Source organism: Solenopsis invicta, chromosome 4, assembly GCF_016802725.1.
Source record: "Solenopsis invicta isolate M01_SB chromosome 4, UNIL_Sinv_3.0, whole genome shotgun sequence".
Lineage (NCBI taxonomy): Eukaryota > Metazoa > Arthropoda > Insecta > Hymenoptera > Formicidae > Solenopsis > Solenopsis invicta.
In genome coordinates, this window is record NC_052667.1 from 14,935,439 (window position 1) to 14,958,724 (window position 23,286).

Here is a 23,286-nt window from a genome sequence, read left to right on the forward strand (position 1 = left end):
GTAATATCGCAGCGCAGTTATCTAAACTGCTCAACTACGTCTATTGCTTGCAACTCAGTATTACAAACTGAGTACGTACGTATAGACCGTAGCATTAATGCCTGGATCACCGATTGTAGGGACCACGTTTCTTTCTTGGTTATATTTACGTTCATGACCGAATGCCGTGCACAGAACATATACGCGACATTCGGTCATGAACGTAAAATAACCAAGAAAGAAACGTGGTCCCTAAAATCGGTGACCTAAGCATTAATACTATGGTCTATACAACATACAAAAAAAATTTAATAATTATTTTTCATTAATTATTGATAAAAAACAAGTTGGTGTATTATTGTAACAAAGCGCCTAAAACGGCGCTCCGTATGCTCACACAAGCGTCGACCAGTACACGTGTGCCTGATCGACTCCGATGTACCGACACGCTCGCGCGGCCACCGGCACCGCACCGAGGCAGGCTTCGTCGCATGTATCCAATCTCGAGTGACGGGGATGCTGGCCGCCGACAGAAGCCGACGTCTCTTCGAGCATCTCCGATATCTCGGGATTCGAGTATATAAGCCGGTCGATTTCGAGAATAGTCTCTCCCGCTCTGATCCGCCTTTCCAACAGAAGCCCCCCAGATCAATCAAAGTCCAGCGTACTGGATTTCTGCCAAGAGATCTTGGCGCCGACCGCCTCCGTTCCCTGCTGATACGCACCAAGAGAACTTTGGCTCCGCCAAGATGTCTTGGCGACCAGCAATCTCCTCGCCGACTTCCTGATACAAGCACTTCTCAACGTAAGAGAGTACGGCCTTCCGTGCCTCCACCAACTGCTCTTGACGTGAGGAGATGTAAGCCGCCGATCAAGACAAATGGTATTAACCGTCGCGCACAGCGTCACGCAAACCGACGTACGGATCCGTTCAAGCAACCGAATAACGCGTGCGGTGCTATTTATAGCCAAGGATCAGCTGATCTGTCTCGCACCATAAACACCGGAGTTTCGACTAGGCCAAGGCCCAAATCCCGCTGCATCCGCGCGATATCAGATTGCAACCCGGCCCGCGAACCCAACAAATTTCCGGTTATCTGTATTCGCCGGAACTTATGTACACCACGTCCCATCCGCCTCACGCAAATATCCAATTAGCTGTATTCGCTAAAATTCATGTACACCGCGTACCTCGTCTCATCCATCTTATATGAATTTCCCGATTGCTGTATTCGCCGAAATTCATGTACCTCGCGTAACTTGTCCCGTTCGTCGTATGCAAATGTTCTGAATATCTGTATTCGCTGGAAGTTATACCCACCGCGTAACTCGTCCCGTCCACCGCAGGCAAATTGTTCATTATTTGTATCCGCCGGAATTCATGTACACCGCGTAACTCATTTCGTCCGTCTCATGCAAATTGCCGTCTTCTAAACTTCAGTTCTGATTATGTTTTTCTCTTAATAAAGCCTTTCAGTTCTTTTCACCATAACGCTTATCTAAATCTCTCTCGGCAACCCCTCGCGCTTTCATTATCCGCCCAATCACTATCCGTGCGCGAAAGACGTTACACCATAAATAAATAGAAAGGGTATATTACAATATTGTTGCGCCTGTGATTTCTGCTAGCCCGGTATTGCCGCTGATATCGATTGACAAAACATCGGAAGATCGTGTCTTTACGTCGATCGTCTGATTGATTTGTTATTTTCAACTCTTGAGCTGTCAACGTTTGTGAAACAATAATTTTTTGTTCTGTATTTTCCTACAATTAAAACACAGTTCGTCGAAAAAGAGTCTCCTATTTCCGCAATGCCACGTGCATGTATCAGTGTCGCGTAGACACAACATTTCTGGGGACTCGTCCGTCCAATCTCGAATCGTAATTGAATAACAAAAGCAAGCCATGGCTGTTCCAAAAAAAAACAAAATGTACACACGTTCGTTGAAAGTCCCTGAGCACTCGCGGGGAGACGGCGAATATTTGCCTGCAGAATTTAAGACACCAAGCGTGGAAATGGTTCTTCGTTCGGCGTTGGAGGAGCAGGCATCATCTGCAACAGCGTCAACAAGAATTTGCGGCATTACTGCGTCTTTACGATGAGTTTCAACGTCTCCAAGGACAAATCCAGCCAAGTCCTACTAATAATAGTTAAAAACGGTGCTAACAGATATGTTCTGTTAAAAGAACAATTAAGCTTTAAATTAAAGTCGGACGTTTTTGATGGAAACGTCCCGCTCCGCAAAGCCTTTTCGCAATTCAATTTTGTAACAATGCACCTCGAAAACGCATCGTTTCCAACATTCACCAACCAGAAAACCGCCGAGCTATAAACAGAGACACGGTGTGCCCATTTTAATCACGACAAAAACTAAGTCCGCCTAAGCGACAATTGCCAAAACGCGATGTGTCCTTGCATGCGCCAAATCGGCGCGTATGCGCATTCCGCCGACGCGTCTTCCTCTCGACCGATCTTGCCGCTAAGCGCCGAAAAAGAATACCGATATAAAACGGATACGGATAATCGTGCTAATTACCGGGTATATAAATATGAGTACAAAATTATCTTTTCAAAAAAGGTAAAAAAAAGCGCTTACGTGTATGCGCGCGCCTAAAATCTTAATGTTTTCAATTAAAATGATATGTATTAATATTTTCCACAAAATCTCTTATTCAAACCTAAGTAATATTTACTTAAAACAAATATCTTAAAATTGTGTAATCTAATAAAAATGATATGCGTTTCTTCAAAAAAATGTATGAAACCATCGAAAGAAAGCTAAACACAAAAATGCAAACGGTCTATCTAGACAACCTTCAGTGGAGAATAAGAATTATTACTCTAAAGTGGAATTTAAGGAAAACGGAGATACTTTTGATAAGAAGATGCTTCAATTGCAAAATATGAAATGAGATAAGTCTTAGTTCATTCAAAAGGGGGTGTCAAAGGTATAAAAAGTGTCAAAGCGTTTGCGTGCACATGCTTTCAGAGAAATTTGCGTGTAAAGTTTGGCATTCGCCGCGTTAAGAATAATAAAAGTTATTTACAAATATTAAATGTAGCTATTACTGAAAAAAAAAATTTTGGGCACTGCAAGGATTCGAACACCTCTCTTCACGCGGCCGCCGAGAGCAAAATAGGAAGTGTACCTTAGTCTCCTCAGCCACCGCGCTTCACGCTTCAACTTATCGCGCAATCGTATTTAACGCGGCGAATGCCAAACTTTACATGCAAATTTCTCTGAAACAAAGGCCCATGCACGCAAATGCTCTGACACTTTTTATACTCTCGACCCTCCCTTTCAAATAAACTAAGGTTTATCTCATTTCGTATTTCGCAATTGAAAGCATCTCCTTGTGAGACAGATTGCTGAATAGTTTTTGAAGATAATAATTATAAGGAACTTCGTGGACAACAATTGAACGATCAAATTGTAACAAACCGCCTTTTCGCTCCCCCCTCAAACCGTTCCGTGTTGTCCGGCCAAACACCCACTAGGACAAAAAATAACAGGCGCATAGCTCCAATAAGAATTCGAATCGGCGTAGCGCGCAAACACTCATCCGCGCGTCGAGGTACTCTCCGCGCGCACGCGCTGTACAAGCGAGCAAAGTGGCGATTGCTGCCAATCTCGAGTGGCGGGGATCACCTCTCCGATACCGTACCGCTCCCCAAACAACCACTCCTCTCGAAATTTGGCTATATAAGCGCCATCGCTTCCACGAACAGGGTTTCTTCTTCTCCAAACCGCCCATCCGTACAAAAAGACGCATACCTTCCGCTCTGAACCAAAATCAAGTAAGCTTAGTTTCTGCTGAAAACTCTCGGTGACGAGCCTCTTAACCGCCTCCGATTCTACGAGCTCAAGCGCCTTGGGCTATACCAAGCGATCTCGATAAACCGGAGAAACCGACATCCTATCTCCTCTCCGTCGACACCGATTCACGATCTGGGGTGTAGAGTTCCGCGCCTCCACCAAGAGATCTTGACGTGAGTTCTTGTCACCGCCGTAACAACAACGCGGTATTAACCGCTACGCGTCGCGATCACCGAATTGTTCCACCAGTACAGCTGTACCACGCGCGAGCTATATTGCCACCGGGCCCGTGCGCCCGTGGCCGTGGCAAGCCCTCGCCAACTCGTAAACAGATTCCAAGTTCGGAGAAATTTGTCTCGGAATCACCGGCGTGTAAATAGCCGCAACCGTTCTGTTCCGCGTATTCGATTTCGTCCGTCCGAGTGTCCGCATTTATTCCGAGTTATCTATCCCGTCCGTCCGGGCAAAATTATAGATCCGTCCATCCGCGCTTTACTTATGTGTTACGTCCATCCGCGCGTAGTCTTAGATTCTCCGTCATATCCATCCGAGCGTCATATTCATTCGTCCGTCCGCGCGCCGTTGTTGTAAACATTTCTTTCGTTTATAATAAACTGTTTCTTACCTTCTAAAATCAGACTAGTTCTCTCAGCGACCTACCCGCGTCCTCGTCCACCGATAGCTTACCGTCCGTACGTGGAAGTTAAGTCGTTAGAAGACTATTGCAATTATTTTACGAGAGGAGATCGGAAGACATACTAAGCAACAGATCTTTCCTTTGGAAAAATAACAAAAAATTTATTGGTCGTAATAGGATGCCCTTGTTATTAAGAATGGGGTTCTTTACAAAAGATAGACAGCTCCAAAATTGAGAACCAATATTTTACAAGGCATTTTTGCACCGGGATAAACCGAATTGTAAAGAAAGCACATAATTTTCCTTCTAAAAGAGATTTTAGTGTGAATAAAACTCTGGAGAAGATAAAAAAGAGATTTTATTAGACCACTTGTAAAAGTGGAGAATTGGTGTAGGCCGTGCAAAATCGGCGTGGCAAAAAAGTGTCTTTCTGATAAAGGTAAATCTCCTTTACAAATTTACAATGTTGGGACTCTTTCGGAAAAGATTCAAATACATATTCTTGAACACTTCCTCTTATTCTTTCAGGAAATAAATATTGGTGAGAATGATTTGTTTTTCGAACTGGACAGAGGCAATCCCTTTAACGAATAAAACAGGTTCCTCTGTTACTAAAGCTTTTGTGACTCAGATAATTTCGAGACGTGGTGCTCCTCAGAAGATTCATATCAATCAGGGAAGAAATTTTGAATCTCAGCTGTTTAAAAAAATCATTCTTCTTTTGGTGCTAAAAAAACAAGAACAATATATATCCTCAGTCTGACGGTCAAGTAGAGAGGAAACATCTAAATATTTTGGATTATTTGGCTAAATTTATTTTTAAAAATCAGAGAGATTGGGATCGACGGATTCCGATGTTCCCTTTGTCCTATCGTTCTTCTATCTAGACATAAAGCTACTAGATTTACCCCCTTTAAAATGTATTTAGGGCGTGATCTTTTGTCTTTGGATTTGCTTCGTGGTCGCTCATTTTATGAAAAAGAAGAAAATTCAGAAGACTTTACTCAAAATTTGAAGGAAAAGTTGTACAAAATCAATGCTCAAGCTCGATTAAGAATGAATACTAAAGCTGAGGGAATTAAGTGTCGTTATGATAGAGATGTAGAATTTAAAGGACAGAAAATTTACTTGTATAATCCACGTAAAAAATTAGGTCCCAAGCTAGAGCTTGGGAAAGCTCCTAAGTTAGAGTTATCGGAAGAAATCTTTTGAGATTATGAGAAAATTGAGTAATGTTATTTTCTGTATTAGGAAATTTCCCAGGCATAGAAATCAAGTACTCCATGCGGATAGATTAACGTCTTTTCATGAAACAGCAAATTTAGTAAAAAGTTTGTATCTCATGCAGGTATTGCAAGCCCAAAAAGATCTTTTATTAAGAATTATTATTGTAATTACTTTCGTTATAATATTTAAAAAAATGAGTTCTGTAAACAAAAAAAAGAAACTTTTTTCTGTTTGAATTTATTTTTCTAAAGTTGTAACAATGCATGCATATCACATGCATTATTCCTAGCAAACACCAGCCAAAGACCGCTGTTCGGCTTTAAACAACAGAAGGCGCGCTCGCGTCTACCTAAACGCTTCCATGACAGTAACACCGCTAACGACTGAAAGCGGCGTTAGCACGAGGCAAACCCGTGCGCGATAGAAAGCTGCGCGCACGCGCATCACCGGCTAGTTGCAAAAAGAAATCTCCACAAAAGCGCGCCTGTACCAGTGGCCGTGGAGGAACGGAAATCCCAAGATAAAATCTTGAAAGAAAATAAAATCACGCGAAAACAGCCAAGCGCGCAAGCCTGCGCTCGCACGCTCAGTATCCACTTACCGCTCCCAATGCTGATCCGCAACTTTTTTTCGGCGAGAATAAGCGGTAAAGGTTCTGTGCCGCTATCGAGATACTCGACGAGCCGAAGCTCGAGAGAGCACATTTCTCTCTTTCTCATAGTCACTCCAGAGACCAAGGAGATAAAGGTCCTTTGCCATCACCAAGGTACTTGTTAGCTCCGGGTGTTCCTGGCAAAACCCGGTAACTCCGAGCCAGCCAGAGTCACTCTACCAATTATTGTGCCAGACACACCGCAAAAACGATTGATTCGGCGTACGAACGCACCGGGCTAGCCCGCGTATTCGCGCCGTCAACGCGCCGTACATCACGCCCCGCCAAATATAAACACGACCACGCCCAGAAACTCGGCTAGCCGAAATACTCGGAAAAAAACCGGCATCAATTCCGGGAACCGCAAAATTCCCTCGTAACTTCGCGGTCAAGGCCACTTGTAAATGTACTGTAAATAGCACATCGTATTTGTTTCTCAATATCACTGTCCGTCCAAAGAATTAGATTATAGCGAATTGTATTTCCGCCACGTCTTTTGGCTCTACCTTTTTTATTTTGTTCTTGTAACCCGCCGCGGACGCACTAATCACACTCCGGGTTGAAAATATATATGTTGTATTAAAACATTGCATTAGAAATGTTATAGTCTCGTCAATCATATCTCAATACCGCATACCGATTTATTCTCTCTCTCCCGCTTCGAACGTATTCCATTAGTCTGACCGCGAGCTAATTCCGCGCATTAACGACTATCAGTTGTTTCATAAAGTTATTCATATCCTTCTCTATTCGCTGTCCAAATTGCAGTATGATGCGGCTCCGCGAAAGAGTTCACGTTAATTATTGTTTCAAGAAATCCATCTTTTTTTATCCGTTCTTGATCCATGATTTTCCCGGAGGGACATGGGATAGATGTCAAAGCGGAGATTTTAGGAGTCTCTTTGGAGGCAATAAGTCCACGGAAAAGTCCCCCCCCCCCCAACTTTGGATATCCAGAAGACTTTGGAGTTGCGTTGGAAAAGGTGACGCTCGGTAACCCGAAGCAGCAGCATGGGGTAAAGCAAAAAATCGTCTGGAAGCGCTTTGGACCAGGTCTATTAGAGAGAAAATAGAAAACAAAGTAAGTGAAAAACAAAGTCGGCGTAAAAAACAAAGATGAGGCTGGAGAATCTGTAACAAGAGTCGAGATTCAAGAGAAGCTCAAGAAACGACAAGAAAGAACTTCGAGGTTGAGATGTAAACATCGGTTGTCAAAACGACAATCTATAAAGCAGGGAAGCAGGGTTGCACCTATGATTTTTACCAGTCCGATATTGCAGCTGATATCAATTAACGAGAGGCGTAACAGCAAAAGATTGCGCCTTGATATTGGCCGTCAAACTGACTTTTTGGTTTTGCTCTCGAGTTGTCAACGCTTGTAGAGCGATAATTTCCCAATCTATATTTTCCTACGATTAAACCACAGTTTTTCTAAAAGAAATCTTTCTCCAATGTGATCTTTATTGTATTATCAAAAACATTTAAATTAAGTTCGTTACGAGTATATCTGAATGTATCAAATTTGTTATTCTGAAACCCAACATTATAAATTACTGGTTTAATTTTGTTAATTCTTTCAAAGTGATACAAATGTAACATCCAATTAAACTTATTTTTGTGCTCTGTGTATTGTTTTTTGTAAAATTTAAAAAATGATGTTGAATGGTGGATTCAATTATATCTTTCAGGAATATATTCAAGAAGAGAGCTGAATAGGTTAAAAAAACAAGTAAAAAAACTTTTTTTATATTATCAATGTGTCTATAAAGATCAAAAATCTCAATTTTTAGAAGTCTCCATTGCAAATTCCTAAGTAAATTCTCGAACTTTTTGTTCGATTTGTTATGTCTAAATTAATCCTTAAACACGTAAGTGGGTCTGAGAGACCCCATATGCAATTTTGAACGCTTGCTATGTGAAGACGGAATGAAATAGGAGGTTCGGACCAAGACGTAAAAAAAGTTTGAAATCTCCTCTTTTAATTGATATGGTTGATCAACTTTTTTGATCAACTAGAATTCGAACGGCATGGCAGCTAAGTTTTGTTAGGTTCAATACGACCCATATAGTGTGTAAATGAAATTTTTTTTGTGAGTATTTTACATAAAAAAGCTAGACAAAATATGTTCAAACAGGTCGGTTCGCGGACGTTACTCGCATATACTCTGTCTAAAGTTAGAATACTATAAAATGCTGTAGAAAAGGAAGTTTTTCCGAAATATATCATGAAACATTTTTAATAGAAATGACAATATAATTTTTTTTTTTTTTTTTTTAAGTATGAATCTTTAGCTTTAAAACGCCGTATTGTAAAGTTTTTAAAAGTTTTTTGTTGCAAAGATATGATTTTTTTTTTAAGCGGATTTTTAGATGCCCAAAAATACCTCATACTCTCCATGTTACATAATTATACTTTTTAAAAGAAATAACTTTGCCAAATTTTATTTGGAAAATGTGACTCTCTAGCTTTAAAACGCCGTACTTGAAAATCTTTAAAGGTTTTTTGTTGCTAAGATATGATTTTTCGGAGGAAAAGTGGATTTTTGACCAATTTCTCATTTTTGCTTAATGGTTTTTCTTTTATAACTTCACAATAAATTATTTTTCAGCAATGCCAATTATGCAGTCACACTCCTGAGATTCTGAACTTTCATTAAAAAAAAAAAAAAATTGTAGAAAAATATTGATTTTAATCAAAGTTATAGCTTCTCAAAGTTGAAAAAGTCTCCCAGACCAAAAAATGTGTTTCCGTATTTTACAGGATCGGTGTGTTTAAGGGTTAAAACAAAGGAAAACATTTTTTTATAAAAATGACTTTTAATTGTATTATAATTTGAATTAAATCTTGTAGGCTGATGAAGGCTAAGTAGAGTCGAAACGTTCCTACATAATTGTTTACTATTTTATTGTAAAAATTAAAATCTTAAATTAAATCGTTTATTTAATTTGGCTCGTTAATTTGACCGTCTATTATTATATTATGTGTTTAATCACAATACGAGCGTTTCCCTAAGTTTTTTATTATGTTATATATCATTTTTAAATTGTTTTTAATTATTTAATATAAAATGTTATTTTAAAAAATTCAAGAAATTTTAAAATGCTTTTCTATTATTAATAAAATTAAAATTTTTCATAAACACAAAAAATATACTTGCAATAAAAATTAACAATGACCGTTTTAAGAACATCAAAATAAATGTTTATAAATCGGTCTCCGAATAAAACGGTTTTGTTATTCCTTCTTTTTTGGTCTAAATCTTATATTAGCTAGATCTTATGATATATAAAACTCCTTGCTTAAAATAAACAATAACAACACAGTCTCGACATAGTTGTCCTTCGGGTTAAACAAATGTGAACTTCCAAAAGATATTCGTGCTTATTTATTAATGATATCGATATTCCGGGTCCGTCAATGAGTACTTCGAATAAAAAAGAGCATTTTAAATTCCTTGACTTTTTTACATAACATTTTATATTAATAATTAAAAACGATTCAAAAATTATATACAGAGTGTTTCAAAAAATCAGGTCAACCGATTAGGAGATAAAAGAGGATGTTGAGTAAAACAAATAATGTAAATAAACTTTTTTGATATTCGCTATAGTTTAGTAAATATTGCACTTTATGCGTACAGAAAGCATAAAACTCCTTTAATAATATTTTTCCTCTGTGTGACATATTACATAGTAGAATTTGTATGACCTTCAATAGCGTTTTCACTGATAACGACACAGCAAATATAAACAGAGTACGAATGCGGCAAACAATTAGATCACAACACTACTCACTCAATGTAAACAATCTAAAAAAACGTACTTTGAGCAAAAACTTCACAAAAATGTCTTTTTTTGTACTCGCCATGATTTAGTAAATCAATGCCTTGCTTAAAAGACGACAGTATTCAACTAGCAAGAAAGAAAAATGTTTATCAACGAGGAACATCGCGATATGCATTATCTATATAGACTTTGTGATGGCAATGCCGCTGCAGCTGAGAGAGAATATCAGACCCGATTTCCGCGGCGAAAACATCCTAAAAGGCAAATGTTTGAAGCTTCCCAGATAAATTGAAAGGGGAAGTCCCGTATTTTGGCTAGCACAGTCCCCTGATTTGACGCCATTAGATTTTTTTCTTTAGGGCTAAATGAAGAAAATGATTCACAGTTCCATGATAAAAGATAGAAACAATGTTGTCCATAGAATTAATACAGTTACAGCAGACATACGACAGCGCAGATTGTGTAATAATTTAAATCACGAAATTCAAATGCGCGCTGAATTATGCTTGCGAAATAGAAGGTAGCATTTTGAACATCTGCTTTAATGTAATGTATTCCCAGTAAACATTTTGCAGCATCAATGTCTTCAAGACATCTAAAAGACATCTCAAAATAAGATGTCTTAAAGACATTTTTTAAAAATATCTTAAAGACATATTAAAGACATTTCGGAAAAGATGTCTTGAAAGACATCTTCAAGACATCTAAGAGATGTCTTAAACAAAACATCTTGAAGACGTCTTTAAATGATGTCTAAAAAATATTTTCAAGATATCTCGTAAAAGATATCTTTCATACATCTCTAAAAGATGTCTTAAAGATATCTTTATGACATCTCGTAAAAGACATCTTCCACTTGCGCACGCGCATGGTAACGGCCAATCAGACTTAGACACACTTTACCTCGTCGCAACGTCCCGCAGTAGCTTTCCCCCCGCATCGTAATGCTTTCTGTCCCTATTTCTATGTCCATGGCGAGAGCTATAACCTATAACACGTTGTTCCGTAGCGTTGTTAAATCTGGGATGCTGTGAAGTCCATTTGGGGCATCAAACGTGTGTGGACGCGTTCGTTAATCCGTTAGCGGAATTATTTTTGGTCTCTGCAACCCGCGTGTGAGAGACAAATACCAAATTAACTGAACTATGCCTGCTGTGCTAATATAATTAAGTTCAAGAGCAACTTAACATCATCAAAGGTCAATAATTTGGTTTATCATAAAATGTAATAATGCTCATTACGAAATGTTTAGTCAATATCGATAAAAATAAAGCTAATATTATCGAGTCTAATTTCTGATTAAGGAACATAGAATTCCGTTGCATTGGATTTTGTTGTTATGCTTTCATTCGTATTCCTATTACAGTTTAACATTTTGCAAAGATTAAACTTCAAACAAAACGAATATGTGGTTTTGGTGTGATACTCTAAAGCTTCTTTTATATATTTATAAATCTTTCAAAAATTTATATTTTGTATACAATAAATGCAATTTTCTATTGTTATTGATTTCATATTAATACACAATCTTTTTATAGGTGTAGTTAATGCCAAAAATAATTGAGATAAGATTAATAGTATCACAGAAATTAAAAAATTTTTATTTTTTTGTTTATTGTACAGTGTTATTGTTAATTATTTAAGAAAGCTATCATAGGTTACATATCCTTCATATACATATATATATATATATATATATATATAAATGTATGCTTTTTGGTACTTATATGAAAAATTTCAATTTTTTGAAAGGCCTTTCGAAAATTTATATTTTTATGTACACAATGAATGCAATTTTCTATTTCTATTGATTTCATATTAATACTCAATCTTTTTATAGGTATAGTTTAATGTCAAAAATAATGGAAATAAGATTAATAGTATCGCAGAGATTAAGAAACGTATTACAAGATGGTTTCAACACGCTGGTGACAAGATGTAGTATTACTGAAAAAAAAAAATAAGCCAATAACTATAACGTATGACTAATATTTTTATATACAGATTTTTATTATTATTATTTTTTTTTGTTTATCATACAGTGTTATTGATATGTGACAAGATGCAGTATTATTCAAAAAAAGCACAATAACTGTGACATGTGACTAATATCTTTATATAATATTTTTATATATTTTTATATATGTGTATTTTTTTGTTTATTGTGCAATGTTACTGTGATGTATGTACTATTATGTATTCTACGATAGTACAATAAGTATTTATTTTTAAAAAATCACAATAATTCTGACTAATATTTTAATATAGTCATTTTTATTTTTAGTTTACATATTGTACAATATTAATTTTATACCCTATATTTATATGTGAAAGTTTAATATGTATTTTAAAAAACCGAATTAATAGTTCTAAGTAATTCTAAGTAACACTTTAATATATAAATATATTTTTAGTTTATCCGATTTATTGATATTAAAAATATGTATAATGAATTCTATTAAAATTATATTCACGACAAAATTTATTATCTCTTCAATTTGATGCCACTTCCTTATGCAAATTAATTATTGGCGAGACAAAAAAAATATTAATGTCATTAATTACTATAGGAAAAATATAATAAGTAATTACTTACTACTAAAATAATTACGTACGTCTATATAAGTGATTATTATGATCTAACAATTTCGTCGTCTTACCAACAGTTTCTTTGCGTCCAAAACATGTCTTATATTCGATGTATGCTTAGGTTTAAGTTCTAAACTGGTAAAATTTAAATAAGCCGGTAGACCATAATTACAGTCGAATGTAAGGAGAATAATCGACTATAATGATTGATCAATTTCTTAAGGCTTAAAGCTTACTGCATTATCAAGACTAGGCAAAAAGTATTTCAAATACAAAATATAAAATATTAGCAAACTTAATATTTAAATTATAAAATACAAAATACTGGAAATCTTTCGATTTAAAATACAATACTACAACTTAATTTCGTATTTTTAATCAATATTGCCAGTATTTTATATTCTGTAATTTAAATAATAATATAAGTATACTAATACTTTATGTTTTGTATTTGAAATACATTAAATTTACTACAGCCGTACAAAATATCTTCATGGCGTCTTTTAAAGATGTCTTAAAGATATCTTCAAGATGTCTTTAAGATATCGTAAAGATGTCTTAAAGATATCTTCAAGATGTCTTTAAGATATCGTAAAGATGTCTTAAAGATATCTTCAAAATATTTTAAAGATATCTTCAAGATGTCTTCAAGATATTGTTAAGTCTTAAAGATATCTTCCAGATGTCTTTTAGATATCTCAAGATATCGAATAGATGTCTAAGACTGTTGCGTAAGACTTCTAAAAGATTTCTAAAAGATGTCTTTACAACAATTATTAAGATATCTTGCAAGACATGCAAGACATCTTTAAGAAATCTTTAAGATGTCTTTTTGTCTACATGGGTTGTTTATTTTGTAATTAAATGTCATGCAATGTATTGTTTATTTTGCAGTAAAAATATCACAAACATTTTCTATATATTCATATAAAGTGCAATATTTACTAAACTATAGCAAATATCAAAAAAGTTTATTTACATTATTTGTTCCACTTAACATCCTCTTTCATCTTCTAGTCGGTTGACCTGACCTTTTAAAACACCCTGTATAAGAATTAAAAAATATAAGATTTAAATAAAAAAAGAAGTCTCCTTCGCGGGAATCGAATCTGGGATCCCAAGCGTACCTCCTAACGCCCTACGCTACGTCGCTTATTCGATAACCATTCTTCTGCAACGGTACTATAGGTGCTGGAAATATTTAATTGTCATTTTCTCAAAAATGCCTAAATTGTGCAACAAACAGCTTTACTACAGTAGAGGTGTGAGTGAAAACCACACGTCCATAAAATTTTATTAAAATTGGCGAGATCACTTTCAAGAGTTTCCCTTGTCAGCACATCTGCCTTAAACGTAGGTCATACTCGTACCATCACTTTTGAAATACATCAGTTTCCTTTGTCACGTCAATCAGTAAAGGTCACACGTAACATCTCGACAATTTATGTAGATTTATTAAATTTTAACACAAAGATGTATTTGGTTAATATAATTGGATACAAGGATAAATAAGCCCAATACATAAATTTCACAACTACGTCTTTAGGAGATAGCTTCGTCTCGCACGTCTCAGCACGCCTTCCCTTGTCCAACTCTAATTGTCGTCTGTTTTTTCGTCTGTCTCCTTGTCCGTTCGCTCGCGAACTCCCTAGATATTCTATGTTACGAAAGCGTGGACTAAGAGGGCGCTTTATCATATCCCACACTCGGCTAACTTACTTATATCTGTCCTCAGATATAGATAATGTGTCTTCCCAAGGTTTCATATGGTCTGCCGCAGTGGATGTCGTGCGTGGACCTTCGTCTTCTCCTACTTTCTCGACAATGTATCGTTTGTTGCAAAGTGTTTTCTTAACACGATAGGGACCCAGGTATTTAACAGCGAATTTTAGTCCTGGTCCACCTTGTGTGCGTCTTATAGCGACTAAATCGCTTTCTTGGTAATGTGGAAGAGCTTTTCTTTTCTTATTGTAAGCCTTTTTGTTTTCTTCCTAGATTTGAGCGATAGATTGTTTTGCCCAATTCCAAGATTCTTCACGTTCCTGTTGATACAACGTCGCTGTTTCTGCTCCTATGATGTCTCTAATTACAGGGTCTTCTTTCATCTTCATTCTGGTACCAAACAAGAGATAAAACGGCGACATTCCAATACTTCTGCTAGGTACATTATTCAGGTATCTCTGCGCCTTTTCAACGTACTTGTACCATTCGGCAGAATTTGGGATTGTCAGTTTCGTCAAGAGTGGTATCAGTGTCCGGTTGACTCTAATTGACCGTTCCCTCGAGGCACTCCGGTCACAATGGTCGTGTAATCAATTCCCTTGTCTTTGCAGTACTCCTTAAAGTCGTGAAGTAAAGGCACTGCCTTGATCTGATACAATGCGTCGTGGATTTCCAAAGATAGCGCTCTGTTTGACTAATTTGTCTATTACCTCGGCTGTGCTTGTCGTCTTTACCGTATACAACCAGACAAATTTTGTAAACCCGTCGATCACTGCGATATGCACGTATTTTTTTTTCGTGGAAGGTAAAAGTCCCAGATGGTCGATGTGATACGTTCCAAAAGGTACACCTTCCTTGTCGATTGGATGTAACCATCCTTCAAGTTTTCCAGATTTTCTTTCAGCTAAGATACAGTTGATGCAGTTCTGCACATACTTTTCTATCTTCGGACGCATCCGTTTAAACCAGTAGTCCATCTTTATCAACTTTTCCGTCTTTTCAGCGGCAAAGTGGCCTCGGTCGTGAACATGTCGAATAATACTGGATTGCATCGGTTCCGGTACAACTATTAAAGCTTCGTCGTTAACTATCTTGTGTAACAGCCCGTTTTTTAAGCAGCAGCCATCTGCTTCATCCAAATCGGCTTTGCTCCAAATTTTCTTAACTTCATCGTCGTCTAGTTGACTTCTCTTCAATTTGGCTGCAATCGTCTCCCGGCACTCGTTCACCATCATCGTTGCGGGTAATGAGTTCCGGCTGAGAGCATTCACATGTCGCATACAACTTCCTGCACGATGCTCAATAGTGTACATAAAGTCTTGCATGAAAAGTGCCCATCTCGCAATCCTGGCACAACAATTAAGTTTCTTAAGAGTTAACGCAAACGCTTGACAATCAGTAACTATCTTAAACAGAATACCAATTAAGTATATTCTAAATTTTTTAATTGCTTTTATAGCTGCTAGAACCTCTAATTCGTAACTATGTAGTTTCGCTTCTGCCGGCGATGTTTTAGTGCTCGCAAAATAAACCAGATAAAAACAACAATCTTCGCTATCACATTGCATTAAAATCGCTCCAAAATCTTGACTCGACGCGTCGGTGTGTAATTCGGTTTCCGCGTTAGGAGAATATATGCGCAACACTGGTTTGCTACAAAAAATCTTTTTAAGTTGATTAAATGCTTTTGTTTCTTTATCGCCAAAAGAAAAACGCGGATCTTCTTTCACTAAATCAGTTAGAGGGCGAGCAATCGTCGCATATCCCGACACAAATTTTCGGAAGTAGCTTGTAAGCTCTACGAAGCTTTGTACCGCTTTTACATCTTTTGGGGTCGGAAAATTTTTTATTGCTCTAGTTTTATCTTCCCAGACGCGACGTTCCCGTTTTCTATATCATAACCTAAATAGTTAACTTTCGTCTGTAAAAATTGACACTTTTTCCAATTTATTTTTAAACCGTACTCCCTCGCTACGGATAAGACTGTTCTCAATCGCGATAGACTTTCCTGACAATCAACAGAGGGTATAATCAAGACGTCCATATATATTGAGACAATTTCTTTTGCAACTAGTTGATTAAACACAGCATTTATATATCTCTGAAAATATGCTGGTGAAGTACTCAGACCAAATGGCATCCGTAAAAACTCATAATGCCCGTTAGGTACAATAAATGCCGTATATTTGCGACTATCTTCGTCTATTGCCACGTGGAAAAATCCGTTCTCTAAATCTAACGTCGTAAAAACCCGAGCACCCTGTAGTCTGTCAATCTAGTCTTCTACAATTTGGTAATGGATAACGGACCTTTATTATCTTATCATTTAGTTTACGATAATCTACGCATAATCGTGTAGTACCGTTTTTTTTCTTTGCTAGGACAATAGGGCTAGCGTAATTTGAATATGACGGCTGAATGATACCTTGCTCTAACCATGCTTCTATTTGGAAATCAACAATCTTTAATTCTTGTGGTGCTAACCTGCGGGGGCGTTGATAAATCGGTAATTCGTCTTTTACAACAATTTGTAGCTTAATTCCTACGTCTTTAGTTTTCTGCGGCTTATAATCTGATATAATTCGTTTAATTTCTTCCTTATGGTCCTGATCACTTACTTGTGAAAAATCTATTTCATCTATTTCCGAAATAACATCAATTTTATTGACAAAGGGTGTTTCGTCAGATTCCGTTTCTATTTTTACAATATTTTTTATCTTACCTCCTATTATTCGCAAATCGACATTGCTTAAAAAGTCTGAACCAATAAGGACGTCATCATTTATGAGTGCGTCAGGGACCACATAGAAATTGACTTCAAAATCTTCGCCGTCAATACATACTTTTATATGAGTTTGTCCTAAGGTAACATTTTCCTTCCCACGCCACAAAATTTAATCGACCGCTTAGTCAGATTTGGAGCTCCTATGCTGACAAAAAATTCCGCACGCATAAGGCTTATGTCGCTACCTGAATCAAACAAAGCATTTATTTCATTATTATAAATTTCGACAACTTTATAAATCCTTTTAGTTTTATCACGTGTTACTTTAGGGCTGCTCTCTACTTTACTCTGGGTCGCATTGCAATTTTTATTCTTTTCTACTTTCAACTGCTGTGGACAATTTGCTGCAATGTGCCCATGCTCGTTACATTGAAAACACCGTACGCCTTTTTCTTTCGTCGGACACGTCCCACTGAGATGATTTTTCCCGCCGCAATTAAAACAACGTTTAACCTCTGTCTTATCGTCCGTCTTCATCTGTATCTGTTTCTTTTTATAATCGTCTGACTTAACTTTAACGTTACTTGCGCTCTTACTTCTTGCTTTCATTAACTCATATAAATCTAACTTCACTTTTAATTGTGAGATCGTCTTCGCACCATATAAAATTGTTTTATTTACCTCGTCGTCATTAATGCCATCTATTATATACTGAATAATCGCGGACGTTTCCATACTTATCGGCGACGCGATATCCAGCATCTTATAGCAGTACTGTTGGTATGTTTCGTCTGGTTTCTTCTTCCTCCGTTGCAGCTTCCTATGCACCGCATGGCTATCCAGTTTAGGCGCAAATTCTGATTTCAACGCTGCCTTGATGTCCTTCCAGGGTTTGCCGCATGCCTCATGGTTTATGAAAAGCCGCGCCGACCCTATCAGCAACCGTCTTGCGTAAATCGTCTGGTGTGCCATCGACCATCCACATAATTTCGCCAGATCGTCGAATTCTCGTATCCACTCGTTAACGTTTTTCCCGTCGTCGCCACTGAATTTATCGATAGCGTCCTCGACATCCTTGTAGGTTAGTACGCACTTTCCGCGCTCGATCGTCATGTCTGCCTCGTCGTCCTCGCTCTCGGCATTCGTGTTGTCCACCACCGTTTCATCCATCTCGTCGCTCTCGTCGTCCTGCCGGCTGCTCGCAGCGTCGTTGCTATCGTCGTATCGTTTCAAGCGATTCACCAGTTCCAGCTTGTTGCCAGTCGTCTTAAGTCTTCGCTCCTTTAGCTCTTCTTTCAACCGTACAATCGTCATATCTTCGTACTTCTTGCTGCTCGCCGCCGCCGTCACCGACGTACCGTCTTTACCGTCTTTATTCGTCATCTTGTTCGTTTACTCACGGACTTTTTCCTTGATCCCGGACGAGCCCCCAATTGTAGATTTATTAAATTTTAATACAAAGGTGTATTTGGTTAATATAATTGGATACAAGGATAAATAAGCCCGATACATGAATTTCACAACTACGTCTTTAGGAGATAGCTTCGTCTCGCACGTCTCAGCACGCCTTCCCTCGTCCGACTCTAATTGTCGTCTGTTTTTTCGTCTGTCTCCTTGTCCGTTACTCGCAAACTCCCTAGATGTTCTATGTTACGAGTGCGTGGACTAAGAGGGCGCTTTATCATATCCCACATTTATACGTTTAAATTATAATTTGCATCAACAAAAATATGCACATCATTATATGTACAACGACTTCAACGACAAATTGTAAGTTTAATTATACATATTTTTTTGAGAGATACGGTTTTAATTAAGTTTATTAAATATTAAAGTTATCACGGTTAAAAGAGAATAGATTGCACGAGTCGTATATAGAAAATCTACTAGTTCTTAACGTTTGAACACGAGTTTCTCGCGTAAGAAACGAGGGAGAAATCAAAAGGCATTCAGACAAATAACTTTAATTCAATCAGACTCGCTTGTTAACCGCTGTATGAAAAACATCTTTTACTGATTGCGGCACTTTCAATACCGTTTTTGATAATTACAAGCGTTAAGCTCTTATCCATGGCCTTGTTGGTCGTCGTCGATTCTCGATGGGTGATCAAGCCTTCCCTCATAACATGTTTAGAAAGTTGCACTTTAGATTCAGCAAACCGGTAGTGACAACCATGTTAAATTGGCGATGACTAGGCTATTAATTCATTAAAAAGATGCGCTTTTTGTTGTTAAATATTCTTCTCTCTTTTTTATTATTGTATTGCTGATGACTCCAAAGAGAATCAAAACGTTCGAATGTAAAAACCGTTAATACGATTAAGAAATATATTAACCTTGCGCAACAATTACCGCGCCTGACTCTCACTTGCCTTTATTAATTATTAGTTTAATTCAATTGCGTATGTGGATTTTTATTGCGTTTTTAAAAAACACTGCGTTTAAAAATGAACACCTCTGCGTTATAACTCTTTGTAAATGTAATACGCACATTGAAGAAGACTCCGTAGAGTCGAAACGTTTAGGTCGAGTATCAAATTAAAGAGATACTATTTGTTATAAACATCCAAAATTTTTTGCTCGTCTTATTGGCCTTACATTACTCAATTTGTTTTTTTTAAATTCATATAAGTTAATTATATTAACTTTACTTTATATTAACGTGTTTTATATTAATTTTATTTCAGAAATAAAAAAATTAATTCGGCGCAAATTCTGGTTGAATTTGGAGAAGTATATAAAATCACACGAATAAATATAAGCACTAAGATCTAGCTGCGACCGAAGAAGGTCGCTTTCTTACTTTCATTGTGTTGTTACACTATAGATCCAATAACATATTTGTAATTTGAATCACGCGCCTCAAATGCGTTGTCACTCATATATGAATATTGCGAGAAATATCACTGTGCCCCAGTGGTCGAGGCAGTAAGACACCGGGACCGGAGATTCCGGAGGTGTCAGGTTCGAACCCTGGGTGGGGTGTTATTTTTCGCAATAAAATTTCTTACAGTTCTTTCAGGGGGGAATGGGTATACAGATGCAAATCAGCATTAATTATTATATTAAATTAATTAATTTAATATAAATAGTGATATTACTAATTCTTATTCGACATGCTGTGTTACGACCGGAATTAATTCGGCGCACATTCTGGTTGAATTCGGAAAAGTATATAAAATCACACAAATAAATATAAGCACTAAGATCTAGCTGCGACCAAAAAAGGCTTTCTTACTTTCATTGTGTTGTTACACTATCGGTCCAATAACATATTTGTAATAAAAAATTTAAGTTATAACCTTTATGTTAAAAACAAACTAATTAACTTTCTTATTAAATTTAATTGTAACTGTATTTCCTAGGTAATATATTTTCAGAGTTATTATCTTCTGTTTCTTTTGAATCTTTTGATTTAGCTTGAAAATAGTCAGTTATTAAAGATGATTTTTTTCTTAATTTTTCCTCATGAAAAGTATGCATATTTCCTTCAATATCTTTTATTATTTCCTGAATCAATTCCCTTTCTTTTTAACCAAGTGAGCGGATCCCAATAGTACACGGAAACGATAGCACATCACCATTCACAGCGACCGATGCCTAGAGTTTTTTCGTTGGTTGTGTTAGATAAATCAAGATGATTGAGTTGCTGGGCTATCGCACCGTGCGCTATCCCGTCCTAACCAAGTAGTAGGCTATAACTTCCTTATCAAGTTTTTTTTTTTTAATAAATTAACTTCTGATGATTTTAACTGCTTCCTAAGTAACAACACTTCTTCAAGCACTCCTTATATCACCTTAACTCTTTGTAAGTCTTTACCATCAAAAGCTGTCTTCAGCCTATCTCTTGAAGAAGCAAACTTGAAGAAGTGAAAAGCAACAAGAAAACCACTTGTTGCTTTTTTCTTCTTTAATACTTTTAGCATCTTTTACTTTCTTTCCAAGCTATTCTATATTTTGTCTAACTTAATTTGGTTTGCTTAGAACTTCTAATAATCTTCGTGCTTCTTTCTCATTATCTTTGCATCTCTTTTTTTCTTCTTCTTTAGGTCTTTTCTTTCCCTCCAAATATTTCTTACATTTGATATATACAAATCTAGCAAAGATGATTAAATCTTTCGTCACTGCTACTATATGTTTCAGGTTTAGCATTAAAATATTTAAATCTGTCTTAACGTTTAATTTTGCATTAAGAGTTTTCTCAGTCATTCTAGATTTATCATCTGTTAAAATACGGACTGAGACTGAAAAAATCCTTTCAACATCAAAACTATCATGGGACAAAAGCAAGGTCACGTTTATAATATTTTTGAATATTTGGATAATTTAATTCATTAAATTATTTTTTAAATAAAAAAATTATCTCCAGTAATAATCTATTCGATCATTCTATCTCTATTTCATCTCATGTAGAGAAACTCTCTGAAGAATCTTCACTCGTTTAAAAATGTACTTGTTAAAACCTGATTTAGTGGAAGCATTTAAACAATTTTTTCAATGCTTAAAATACTTTGGTTTTTCTTGATTTCTGAAGAAAAAAGACAATAAAAATATTTTGCTGTTAACAAGCAATAGATTTCTTAATAAATGTTGCTGCATTATAATGTTTATGTGCCAATTTTCGAAAGAAAATATATTTAATATGAGAAAAAAGTTCATTTTTTCCACATCTCCATATCTAACATCTTTAGCAGAAAGTATATTCTCTGGAGTAAAAGGAGTTACGAAGAGTTATACATTTAGTTTAAAGCCTCCTTATTATAAAATTTGCTTGCCAAAGTATTCACTAAATCTTTCATTTTGAAGTATAACACATAAATTATTCCTTTTCCTTCTGTAATACACGAGGAAATTTTTTCAAAAATAATAGCACTGACAATTATAAATACAACTTCTGCTCTCATTGTGCGAGACTTTAAACAGTTCTTAATTTCAGAGTATTTCTTTATTTGTAATTCAAAAAAAGATAAAATTTTACAAGAAAAAACTTCAGAAAGTATTTTCAAAGAGGCCACTGTTCTAAGGCTCTTTTACTGTGGTCATATAGGGATATCCATCTTAAAGCCAATTATGAAACTAATCATAAAGATGGATCAAGAAGAAACCTACATCACACAAAAAATTTTAATGCTTTTTCAAAAAAAACTTGCAAATTGTATGTTTTTATATCTATTAGACTTTTTCCATTAGTATTTTCCTTTTTTATAACCTAGCATATTACAGATTTGTTAATATTGGGGGCATCACAAGATAACATTAATATTTTACACAGAAAGAGATTACTGTTCTTCAAAGAACTAAACATATAGTTTTTCAAAATTATAACAGTAACATGTTCTAAAATAAATATCTAAAAATGAAAAGAAACTATTTTATTTAAAAGTTCTGACCAAAATTGCATTAAAATTTGTAACTCTTTCATGTCCTCTGAATTACTTTTATCATAATAAACAACAAATAAAATATTCTGTGCATTTTCATTTATTAATTTATGAAATAGAGGACCAAGCAATCAATCTGCAAATATCTAATCTTTCTTCTTATTGAATAAAAATGTGTCAGGAACATATTGACTAACCGTTCATTTTTTCGAATCGCAACCACGAGTTGCTAGTGTGATACGAGCTTTATTACTCTTTCTCATGCGTATTTTCTTATATCTAGTCAATTCAAGTACAAAAAAAAATAAGAAGTCTATTTCAAAAAATAAAAAAAGTGAGATGTTTCAAAAAAGTGACAAAAAGTAAGAAAAGTGAGTCATTCCGATGCCTGGAATACCTTCACATATCTCAAAATAAGTACGGTTAAATAAAAAGTTAACAAAAAAAAACAACATTCGAGTATATACACAATTGTGCGACAATATGCTTAAGTTTAAAAACAATAAGAAAGTATGTGTAATTAAATGTTCAAATGTAAGTATTAAAGTTTAAAAAGTATCAAAATGTCCAATCAAAAATAAAAATGCCTTATAACTGCCTATTAACTGTCAGCTATTTTGTATTGACATATTAGCGCTATTATATAATGACAGACTACTAAACAAATAATTGCATAAGTAACTTCTAGCAATTTGTTACCAATAACGGAAATAATACAAATGCTCATATAATACCTATATGATCCACAATACCATCTTTTATACCATTG

At 35.9% G+C, this 23,286-nt stretch overlaps 1 protein-coding gene across 12 annotated transcripts in view; it reads right to left on the bottom strand.

The window, feature by feature from the left end:
* The window catches only part of LOC105199534, a 147,546-nt gene that overhangs the window by 122,686 nt on the left and 1,574 nt on the right, over positions 1-23,286 (bottom strand). For 3 of the 12 annotated variants that reach the window (XM_039448477.1, XM_039448476.1, XM_039448473.1), the window contains exon 2: positions 1,920-2,033. The exons of 8 other annotated variants lie outside the window; for them this stretch is intronic. The gene's annotated coding sequence lies outside the window, so the exon portion shown is untranslated. Of the gene's footprint in view, positions 1-1,919; positions 2,034-11,003; positions 11,203-23,286 lie in introns of all 12 variants that reach the window. One more of the 12 variants, XM_039448474.1, reaches the window with a different exon arrangement.